Source organism: Primulina tabacum, chromosome 13 (assembly GCF_025594145.1).
Source record: "Primulina tabacum isolate GXHZ01 chromosome 13, ASM2559414v2, whole genome shotgun sequence".
NCBI classification, from domain to species: Eukaryota; Viridiplantae; Streptophyta; class Magnoliopsida; order Lamiales; family Gesneriaceae; genus Primulina; species Primulina tabacum.
Genome location: NC_134562.1, coordinates 3,203,629 through 3,216,569, shown reverse-complemented (window position 1 = coordinate 3,216,569; position 12,941 = coordinate 3,203,629).

Sequence of the window (12,941 nt, the reverse complement as noted above, 5' to 3'; positions counted from 1 at the left end):
CAGATATCAAAGATCACTCTTATCAGATTTATCATTAGCAATTAAGGCTACCTTTACGAGCTTGTTAGCACTTTCAAATCTTCTGTTAGATTCATTCAGTTGTGTTATATTCAGTCACACACTGTAAAAGTTATTGTATACTAAGAGTTTCAGTTTTGGCAAGTGTTAAGTGCAAACTGAAGTGGGTCAGTACAAAGTTTGTATTCGATCAAAGTCTTTTAGTGGAAATCCTATCTTCTTGATAGAAGGGGTAACGTAGGAGTCTCCGAACATCCAGAAACAAATCGTGTGCATTTAATTTCTGTTACTGTCAGTTATTCTATCTTTCAGTCAGTTTACTTCCGCAACTGTTTTTCAGTTAAACTGATTGTTATTGACCGACAAGATACCAAGGGTCAGTTTGTCACTAAACTGAACTTAATATTCGAAAAGAATACAAAACTCGATATTGTTTATTCAACTCTCCCTTCTAAACACTTTCCACCTATTAACCGATCCCTTCAATTTTCTCTCAACTTTTCAAGGCCTTTTGCTTTTTTCATCAAAATCAAACTTATCAAGGATTTTTTCTTTGTGGCGTTTGTCAATTGATCTCATACGGATTGTCAAAGACAATTTCTTGGAAGGTTCGCCTGATTTTTCAATTGTTTCACTCGTGAATATTTATTGCTAAGTTTCATAGCTTAGAGCTGAATATCACAAAATCATACTTGTTTCAAAAGATCGAGACAACATAGATTCCTTGTTCATCATTAAATTGAGGACGCGATTCCAATTCATCATGTTTGTTTTTCTTGCGTACGAGAATTCATATCACTTGGTATCATAGCTTTGGTTCATTGAATTCAAGTCAGTATCTTGTTCTTAAATTTTTAGATCTGTGTTATTCTTTCGTTATCTCCAGATCTATTTTATCTATCGTTCTTCGTCTTTGTGGTTTGAATAGGGAGATTCAAGATCAAGTGGTGCTTAGGCATTACTTGGATCTAGACGAGATGGTACAAATTTCCATAAAGATGGAGCAACAACTCAAAAGACGAGTAGTTGGCCGCACCAATCAAATTGGGGGTTCGTCATCTTCTTTGCGACCAAATGTGGTGAAACGTGAAGAAATTAAGGTGATGACCAAACCGAAGACTGAGATCAAGCAAGAGACGCCTAAACAAGGAGTGCAAGGTAAATCTGAAACTACTCTTAATCGTTCTAGGGATATTAAATGTTTAGGTGTCATATTCCTAGCCAATGCCCTAATAAGAAGGTAATGATATTGAATGGCTATGGTGAGTATGAGTCTCAAAGTGGGGGTGATGCCGAGGGTGAAGATGATGAGATGCCGGCGTTAGAGGATCCTGGTGAGGGATATGAGGCAGTTGTAGGTGAAGCACTAGTGACTAGGCGGATCATGAGTGCCAAAGTCAAGAAAGAAGAGACGAACCAAAGAGAGAACTTATTTCATACCAGGTGTTTTGTAAACGAAAAGGTTTACAATCTTATCATAGATGGGGGAAGTTGCACCAATGTGGCTAGTAGTGAGATGGTAGAAAAATTGGGTTTGCCTACGTTAAAGCACTCTCAACCATATGGGCTTCAATTGTTGAATGATTGTGCGGAAGTGAAGGTGAACAAAAAATTTTTGGTTTCCTTTTTGATTGGAAAGTGTGTTGATGAGGTATTGTGTGATATGATGCCAATACATGCGCTTCATATCTTGTTGGGGAGGATGTGGCAATATGATAGGCGAGTGATGCATGATGGGTTTAGAAATAGGTATTCTTGTGTTCTCAATAAGGAACCTGTTGTTTTACTTCCATTGTCCCTAAAGAAAGTGTTGGATGACCAATTGAAAAAATTGAAGAGAGATGAGACCAAAAAGAAGAGTGAGCAAAAAAATTGAGATGGCCTTTGAGAGCAAAAATGAAATGGCTGAAAAAAAGAGCGATCAAAAGAGTGATATGACCATACAAAAGAAAAAGGAGAGGAAAGAAAATGAGAAGAAAGAGGCCAAAAAGAAAACTTATATGGCCCAAAAGAGTGAGTCACACACATGATCCACTCGTGTTGATTCTTTACAAGAAGATTCTCCTTAACACAAGTGATATAGCCGGATCCCTTACGAACATTGTCGTTTCACTTTTGCAGGAATTTGAATATGTGTTTCCGGAGGAGCTACCTCAAGGATTACCACGATTGAGGGGAATTGAGCACCAAATCGATTTCGTGCTTAGGAGTGCATTGCCAAATCATCCCACCTATAAGAGCAATTCTGTAGAGCCCAAAATCAGTACACGTATAACCCATGCATTTATTTAAATTGTTAAATTATTTATTTATTTTTAAAATGACTTTAAGCGATGCATGATTTTTGAATTTGCATTATTTTAAATTATTTATGTTTATGTGATGCACGTTAAAATGTTTTCTTGACTTTCATGTTCAGGCGTTTGTTCGATGCGGGATCGGGGAAATGAGACCGACGACGATTTGTGCGATTTGTAAAATGTTTTATTTTATTTCAAGTCGAGAAGGTGGTATTTTAATTGACTTATGAAGTTTTGAGCATTTTAAAATCTAATTTAATTAATATGTGATTTTTAAGATTTTAAACTTTTAAAGTTTATCAATTGTGTAATTTATTTTAATTAAGGGATTTTTGTAAAGTTAGTGTCCATTAACATTTTAATTAACATTTTTAATTATTAATTAAGCAAATAATTACCCATAATTAAACACACACACACGTTCTCTACACACACACATACACGATTCACACACACACACACATTTCATTGTGTTTGTTTTATTTTTGAGAGTTAGCTAGGGTTCTTGTTACTCTCTCCAGCAGCAACCCTCTTTTTCAAATTTTCTCAGCAATCACACGTTCATTTTAGAAGCAAAATCGCGCCGCAAGTCTCCCGGATCAACCCTCGCATTCTCTCCGCTTCGGTATAGTCGTTTCGTGAGTATATTCATCAAAGGCATGTATATTCTTTCGTTTTTGCATCGATATTGTCATACTATATGTTTTCAAGTTTATTGTGTACAAAAATCCATGTATGTTATGCAAAGTTTGAGCAAAAATGGTTGGATCGATTTTGAAACGATTTTTAGATCTTAAAATCGAGTTTGCTGTCATTTTGATTACTGTGCATTTTTGGTTGATTTTCTGGAAAACATCCAACATATAAAACGTAGTATCTTTCGATACCTTCGATTTGACAGTAAATTCGTGATTTTTGGACAAGAAATGAGTGCGTTATGATCATTTTCGTGTGACTACTCAAACTGTGATGTTTAAACGATTTTTTATCTAAAAAAACGTGTATGCTGTCACTTCGAGTGCTATGAATTTTTGGTCGACTTTCTGGAAAAACTTTCAACATATAAAACGTAGTACATTTCGTATCTTCGATTTGACAGTAAATTCATAATTTTTGGACAAGAAATGAGTGAATTATGATTATTCTCGTGTGACTGCTCAATTGTGTTGGTTTTCAAAAATTTTTGCGCAGACGGGGTGCGCTCGAGCGGTATGAAATTGCCGCCCGAGCACCAAACATTCTGGAAAAAAAATATAATTTTTTTAAATTTTTTTTCTTGGGCAAGCATGCATAATGTAATAGTATGTTCGTTGTGCAAAGAAAATATTTTATGTTTTTGAGGTATGCTAATTATCATATGACCAAATACGAACGAGTTTGGAAGCCGGTGAACATGGCCGGGGGCCTTTCCACCTCAGTAAAGCATGACCGGGTTTAGATCAGGATTGGAAAGCGGTAAAGCATGGCGACGGATCAATCCACCCGGTAAAGCATGATCGGGGATCTCATGTATGTGGTAGTGGACATCCCTGCCAGTCCAGTACTGTGGTTTAGTCTGATCAGGCGCACTATGTTATGGGTCACTTGCTTTGAAACATATTTCTACGCAAAATGATGATGTTTATGTATGCTCAAGTATGTATGATGCAAGTATATTTATTAAAAGTTTTATGAAATGATGACACGTCTATGTTTATGTAAGTACGTTCAAATTTAAGAATGTACGCCCTACTTTAAAATGCATGTGGTTTTATTACATATTATTTGTTATTCTCAATTTATACATGTTGAGTCTTTAGACTCACTAGACTTGATCGATGCAGGTGAGGAAGAGTTTGAGGAGGCGAGAGGTGGGGATCAGTGAGTCGGCTCGGACTGGGCAGAGGCTAAACTCGAGGACTGCCTATGTTTTCAAGAATTTTCAAGCACGTTAATTTAGTTACTCTGATTTTATAAAACTATTTCACGATGTTCAAACGAGTACCTTTTAGGCTAACTTTGTTTGTAATCGTTTTTATTTCAAATATTTTAGACAAAAAGTTTATTTTTATCGCAATTTGAAATATTATTATTTATTTAAGAAAATTTTTATTTTTCCGCAAATTTTAATTAGTTTAAAAATTACGGTACGTGACAAATTCATAGGAGACTGAGGAGCTTCAACGGCAGGTAAGTGAGTTGTTAGATAGGGGTTTTGTGTGTGAGCCTATGTCTCCTTGTTATGTACTTGTTTTATTAGTTCCTAAGAAAGATGACTCATGGTCTATGTGTGTGGATTGTAAGGCAATCAATAATATAACCATCAAGTATAGGCATTCCATACCTAGACTATATGATATGTTAGATTTATTGAATGGTGCTTGTATCTTTAGCAAAATTTATTTGAAGAGTGGTTATCACCAAATAAGAACGAGGGAAGGTGATGAGTGAAAAACGACTTTTAAGACCAAATACGGGTTATATGATTGTATGTTAATAATGTCTTTTGGCTTAACTAATGCTCCTAGAACTTTTAGAAGGTTAATGAATCATGTCTTGCGTGCACAAATAGGAAAATTTGTTGTGTTTACTTTGATTACATCCTTGTGTATAGAAAAAATCTAGAAGAGCATGTTGACCACTTGAGACTTGTGTTAATCACACTACGGGCTGAAAATTTATATGGTTATCAGAAGAAATGTGATTTTTGTACAAGCAAACTTGTCTTTCTTGGTTTCGTTGTAAGTTCACTGGGCATACAAGTGGACGAAGACAAGGTAAGTGCTATTCGAGATTGGCCAATGCCTACTACTGTTGGTCAAGTCCGAAGCTTTCATGGCCTTGCAAACTTCTATAGATGTTTGTAAAAGATTTTAGCACACTGGCAGCACCGACGACGGTGGTGATAAAGAAGAATGTTCCATTCCATTGGGGCGAGGAGCAAGAGAAGTCATTTAATATTATTAAGTAAAAACTAATTAATGCTCCTTTACTTGTTTTGCCTTACTTTGCTAATACGTTTGAAATTAAATCTGATGCTTCCGGTGTTGGTATTGGTGGAGTTTTGATGCAAGGAGGACGATCAGTGGCGTACCGTAGTAGTGACAAGCTCAATGGAGCAGCGCTGAACTATCCGACATATGACAAAGAGTTGTACGCACTTGTGAGGACTCTTGAGATATGGCATCACTACTTGAGGCTTAGGGAGTTTGTGATTCATACGGACCATGAATCCCTAATGCATCTTAAGGGGCAACAAAATTTGAATAAGAGACATGCCAAGTGGATGGCCTTTGTGGAGACATTCCCTTTCATGATCAAATATAAGCAAGGTAAGGAAAATATTGTGGCCGACGCACTATCACAAATGTACATACTATCCTCTATTTTAGAATCTAAAATTTTGGGTTTTGAGCATGTCAAGGAGTTATATGTGTTGGATGAGGATTTTAAGGATGTGTTTGAAACATGTATGCATTATCCACATGACAAATTTTATTTGCATCATAGTTTCTTATTTAGAGAAGATAGATTGTGCATTCCTAAATCATCAGTTCGTGAATTACTTGTTATGGAGGCACATGAAGGTGGTTTGATTGGACACTTTGGTGCGGAAAAAACTTTGAATGCTTGACATGAACATTTCTATTGGCAACATATGAAGCGTGACATTGAATGAGTGTGTGATAATTGCATAACTTGTAGGCAAGCTAAGTCTAGAACACCACCTCATTGATTGTATACACCACTTCCCGTCCCTAGTGAACCGTAGGTTGATATTTCTATGGACTTTCACTAGTACAAGTTTTGGTTTTTAATTCGCCACTGGTTACTTCGGCGATTATTAATTATGAAGTAGTATATACAAATCAACTTCGGTAATAACACCGACGAAGTAAAACATTATTTTTTACTCCACAATTTAAAAAACACGGGCTTCACTTCTAATATTTTGTAAAATTTTACTTCGACAGCGTGTTTTGATGAAGTAAAAAGTTAAAAAAATTTGAAATTTATATTTAGTGAAGTAAAAAATGAACAATAATTTTAATTTATTTCTCTTAAATTATCTCTTAATTTATGATAAAGTAATAAAATACAAAATAATTCGTCATATTAATTACTTCATTACAATACAAAAAAATGAAGTCTTTTAAATCTACTACTAAATTAAATGATGAAGTAATAAAATACAAAATAACTCGTCAAATTAAAATTGTGTCGAAATTAAAGAAAGAATTTACTTCACCACAACTCAATAATTATGAAGTCGTTCTCTATTAATTACTTCACTAAAATACAAAAAAATGAAGTCTTTTAAATCTACTACTTCGTCATTAAATGTAAATGGTGAAGAAAAGATCAAATATTTCAACAAACAAAAAACAAATATGTTAGCGACGGTTTTTAACAAAGCGTCCCAAATATTTGCGATAGTTCTCACCAAAACCGTCGCCAGTTAGCTACCTAGAGACGCTAATTAGAGACGGTTTTTCAAACAACCGCCGCTAATTAGCGACAGTTTGTCATAAAACCATCGCTGAATAAATCGGCAATAGTTTAAATCAACGATAGTTTAATTAAAATCATCGCTAATAGCAAATTGCCTATAAATATCCGCCTCTTCACTCATTTTGCTCCGCACATCTTCGGTCCATTTTTCTCTCTTGAGCGATTCTAATTTCGTTTTAGGGTAAATTTTTTTGCTTTAATATTTAATTTATGATTATGAATTTAATTTTGTTATCCACTTATTTCATGTTAAATCATTTTATATATTATTTAAAAATTTAAAAATATGATATTTAGATGAGTTGATGAGATTATTTAAAAATATACAAATAATTATAAAACCAATTATTTTTTACTAAATTATAAAACTAAATTTTTTAAAAATATATATATAAATAGTGACGGTGTTACACAATAATCTTCGCTAGTTAGCGACAGTTATTGTGTAACATTGTCGCTAATTAGCGACGATTTTGGTTGCTCAACCGTCGCTAATTAGCGATGTTTTAAGCCAAAAACCGTCGCTAATTAGCGACGGTTCTTTCTAAAACCGTCGCTAATTAGCGACAATGTTATTCATTAACCGTCGCTAATTTGGTTCCGTCGCTAATTTAGTTCCATTACACCGAAGTCGTTCACATCAATTACTTCACAAAAATACAAAACCTGTAAAGTTATACAACAAATTTCCTTCGTCATTCAATGTAAACTATGCAATTATATATAAGATATTACTTCTGCACTTTACGAAATCGATGACTTAGAAGACGTTTTACTTCGGCATCAGTCTAATTCCGAACCGGTTTTCCCTCATTGAACCGGCCAAAGACTTCGCTAATTTCTTGGATACGAGTTCAGTGATAATGCGAAGTAAAATGGTACCCTATTACTTCACGTGTCTCTACTTCGGCAATTATCTATCTATGACTTCATTGAATATGCGAAGTAAATCAAGGAAATTTTACTAGTGTTTGTTTTATGTTTGCTTAGGAATAAGAAGGGGAGAGACTCAATATTTGTTGTTGTTGATAGATTACAAAGATGACACATTTTATTGCTTGTCACAAATGTGACGTCTACTGTTTTAAAAAGCTGCAAAATTTTTTTTTGACAAGCTTAATTTCCGAAAATATTAGAATTGTGCATGCATGCAAGACTACTGAAAAATACACATTTTTTTTACATAATCGAAGTCAAGTGACAAATGAACTACTGCGTTCTAAAAAAATTTTCCAACGCGGCCCTCAACCATGAGTGAAAAACATAAAACTAGTAAAATCCTGAAAATCATCAAAATAACAAATAAACGTACTCAACTGATCCTGTCTACTCAAAACTTATAAAATCGTGATGTGCGGAAAAGTGTGGTCATCGGGTCGTGTGTGCACAACCAGCCCTATCTACTCAGAATTCGGCACTTCTAGTCTCCTCATCGACATGCTCACCTGCATCATTCACACCTAGTGAGTCTGAAGACTCAAAACACATGTAACGTGATAACAAATACATATACATATCATGTAGCACTGAAACATACTGTAATCAACCTACATTTCATGATCGTGAAAAGTCGTATACATAATTAAAAACGTTTCAAGCATAATCATAATCATAATCATAGTACATATCATCATATCAACATAGACATGTTCATTCTCTTAATTTGAATTCCGTTAATTAGTTGTGACTTTCATATCATCATATCAGTCGATGGATCCATTTACGTATAACCAAGGTACCCAGCGGCGAGAACATCAGCGACAGCATTACCCGTCCACTGAGCTCTGGCCTTACATGTTATCGTGTCATCGTATTAGTCACAACCAACTCCCATCTTTCAAAAACGTGTCATCACATTCATCACTTAATAAAAGCATGCATATACGTAATTTTTCCTAAAAAACAAGCATGCACCGTATTTTTCATAACTACATAAAAACCATATACATGATGCATAAACATTTAAAAACATGAGAAATGTGTGCTCAGGGCGGTGCAAAATGACCGTTTTGCTCCTGGAAACCCAAAATGACCGTTTTACCCTAGATCTCAAAATTTCGACCTGAAGCTTACAAAACTCTTTAAAACATCCCAAAACATAATCAAAAGTATTTCTTAGACGTAAACTCGAGCTCGTTTCAAAACTTAATTGATTCATTTTAAAACTTGGACCGGGGTCCCGGCTTTAACCCGAATCAACTCGAAACTTAACCAATTTTTTTCCAGACCTTTACCACACCTAAAACACATTCTAACAGCCCCTAAATTCACATTCCAGCCCACTATGACTCCCAAAAACATGACCACAAGCTGCTGGAATTTCTCTACTCAACCTAGTAGAACCCTAGCCGTGGCCCTCGCGCACAATCACGTCCCTACACTAAAACCGTTGGGACCAGCCACAAACCAGCCTCTTCTAGACCATTCTAGGACCCCTCTGGACCTGCTGAACCCATGGCCACAGCCCATGCTGGCCGTAACTTTTCTACACTCGTTAGTCACCAAAGGTTGTACACCCGCGGCCAACCCCTACTCCACGATGCCAAACGACTCTAAAGGCAAGACCAGCAGGTTGTGGACTTCCCCTAGCCTTGGTTGGACCCTCCTGAATCGCGCCTCAGCATGTTTCAACCCTTTCCCGGTCGAGCCCGCCCTAACCCTACACCAAGACAACCCGAAACCCTAGCCACCCAAATGACACCTTCGGCCTTCACCAAGAACCGAGCACACCCTAGACTCCAATCATCATTTCACCTTAAACACAACATGTTCGCCCCTAATCAACCCAAAATCGGCAGCTCCCTTGCAACCATAAAACAAAAACGTTAGTATCATGCAAAAATAATCGAATTTCATGTCAAACTTTAAACAAAAATGCAACCACAAAGGTAGGTCACTACATTCTCGAACAAATACATGATTTTCAGCATAATATTGGAGTGAATGATGAAAAAAACGAGAATACAAGAGTGTCTTGATGATTGTATGCTAGAAAACTTGAAGATGCGCGCGTATAATGAACACCGGAGGAGCGGGGAAGGGTTTTCTTGAAAGTAAAATGCATGGCCGAGAGTTGCTACTGAAAATGACGTGAGGGAGGGTGCTGAAATGTGGAGTGAATTGCTGCTAGGTGTTTAGGTAGGTTTAGGGTTACTTAGTGATGTAATTAAATAAAAGGCTTAAGCTTAAATAGGCCCTTAATTATAATTAAATTGTTTAAATGGGTTTTTGAGCCCATTAATCCCTAAAACAAACCCCAAAAACATTCCCGAAAAATATTTTGTTTAGGTACGTTTTTGAAAATATTGCTCGAGCCATCAAAAAGTTCCTTGTTTTCGATAAAATTTGCGTACCGATTTAAAATACGACCCGACGAGTAAAAATACCCACCAAGGCCCATTTTTCGAAAACTCCCTCAAAAACACCTCATATTAATTAATTAAAATTAATTATTTAATAAAAATATTTTTCCAAATTATCTCCGATCTCTGTTCCTCGTTCGAGTGCGAAATGCAACTAAAACCCTAATGCATGAAACTTTAATAAACCAATAATTAAAACCACATATTATGTCTCAATCATGCATTTAATGCATTAAAATAATTTAATTAAAATACAAATGAAATTAATAACTTGCAAGCGTGTGGTATACGTGGATCTTCAAATTTTCGGGATGTTACAACAAAACTAATGATGCATCTAACATTGCCGATTTGTTCTTTAAAGAAGTCGTTAGCATGCATGGTATTCCTAAGACTATTGTTTCTGACCGTGATGTTAAGTTTTTGAGTTACTTTTGGAAAACGTTGTGGTCTAAACATGGCAATCCTCAAACATGAGGGCAAACTGAGGTTGTTAATAGGACGTTAGGAACTTTATTACGTGCTATTCTTCAAAAAAACTTAAAGAATTGAGAAGAATGTTCACCATTTGTTGAGTTAGCTTATAATTGTAGCGTGCACTCTATTACAATTATTTGCCATTTGAAATTGTGTATGTTTTTATTCATTTAACTCTGTTGGATTTGATGTATTTACATGTGATTAAAATGTTAAACATTGATGGTAAAAAGAGGGCTGAATATGTTAGGAGTTTGCATCAAAATTTGCATCAAAAGATCAAGGCTAACATAGAGAAGAAAATTGAGCAATATAGCAAGCAAGCCAACGAGGGAAAGAAGAAGGTAGTGTTTGAGAAGGGTGATTGGGTGTGGCTACACTTGTGAAAGGAAAAGTTCTCGGAGAAAAAATGTTTGAAGCTATTGCCTAAGGGAGACTGACCATTTCAAGTCCTTGAAAGGATCAATGACAATGCCTACAAACTCGATCTTCTAGGTGAGTATAATGTTAGTTCTACTTTTAATGTTAGTGATCTTTCGTTCTTTGATGTAGGTGATGAACAAGATTTGAGGACAAATCCTTTTCAAGAAGGGGAGGATGATGTGATCATGGTAGGTCAAGCTCCAAGGAAAGCATGTGATTCTTTAGAGTTGTCGGAGGGACCAATCATGAGTGGACGACTGAAGAGATTCAATGAGGCACTACATGGAGTCATGAACAATCAAGAAGGGCTTACAAGCAAGGTGCAAAGTGCCAAAGGGTTCGTGATGCATGGGAGTAAGTTTGGGAGTCATAGGAACATTATTCAGGTATTAAATGATGAGAAGTCCAGAAGCCTCGGCGCCCGAGCAGCCAAATCTTACCGCTTGAGCGCCACACTTACTGTCCAAGATGATTATTTCCAGAACACCCCGCGCCCGATCGGACAAATCTTACCGCCTGAGCGCCAAAATTCCAGAGCACTCAGTGCTCAAGCGGTCACATCTTACCGCCAGAGCGCGAAGACCTGCGGGAAAATCCTTGTTTCCTAGTTTAGAGTCCTAATTATTTTGGAAACTAGATTTGATATCCTTTTGATATGTAAACATATTTTGAATGAAATTTTGAACACTTTTTGAAAATTATCATTGAGTTTATATAAGATATTTGAGTTTCTCTCAACTCTTCAAGGCTTTTTGCTTTGTTCATCAAATTCAAACTTATCAAGGATTTGTTTTTTGTGGCATTTGTCGATTGATCTCATACGGATGGTCAAAGACACGTTCTTTGAAGATTCGTCTGATTTTTCAATTGTTTCAGTCTTGAATATTTGTTACTAAGTTTCATAGCTAGAGATGAATATCAGAAAATTATACTTGTTTCAAAAGATCGGGACAACACGGATTCCTTGTTCGTCATTGAATCGAGAGCGCGATTCCAATTCATCGTGTTTGTTTTTCTTGCATATGAGGATTCATATCACCTTAAAATTTTTTCGTAAAACTTTAAATACTAAGAAAGTGCAAAAATAAATGTCCCTCAGGAGTGTACTGCCGGACTCGATCAACTCAACCGTCAGCGCCTCCCTCAATCTCATCATCACTTGCAATCATCCAAACCTAGTGAGTCTAATGACTCAGAACGTTCTAACCATGAGTAACGAATAATACATATTCTGGCACATTCATAAAAATCATACTTTTATTTAAAATACCAGACGTAAATTTGCAAGCGAAAATAAATCATAAATCGTTAAATCGTAAAGCTTTCCATCACATTTTTGGGTGAAATTTGATCCTTGAAAGTGATTAGCCGTAATCGTATCATCATGTGGTCGACTGATCAGTCTTAGCTCACCATTGTACATGGGAACGGGGGTTGGGCCTCGTCAAAAATGAAAATACGATGCCTTCCCCCATAAACGGGCTCCTTCTGGGGCCTTCTCCCTCACGATATTCCCAATCATATCATATAATATCATGTTTGTCACAGTCAATTCACATTCTTCAAAAAATTTTCTTTCCTTTTTACTTATAAAATATTGTGTTCTTCAAAATTCGTAAAATAGCATTTTTCCAGGATAAATCGTACAGCTTTAGCATATATCATAAAATTCCATATTTTCATCGTAAATGTTTTAAAATATCATTAGCATGTATTATAATTCTTTGAGAAAATTCGAAACCTTTCGTACTACCCGGGACGTAAGATGACCATTTTACCATTGAATTCTAAAATTTTTATTATTATTTTTTCTTACTTTTATTGACTTGAGCCTATCCAATATCAGCATATAAGTTTAAAATTGGTTTCT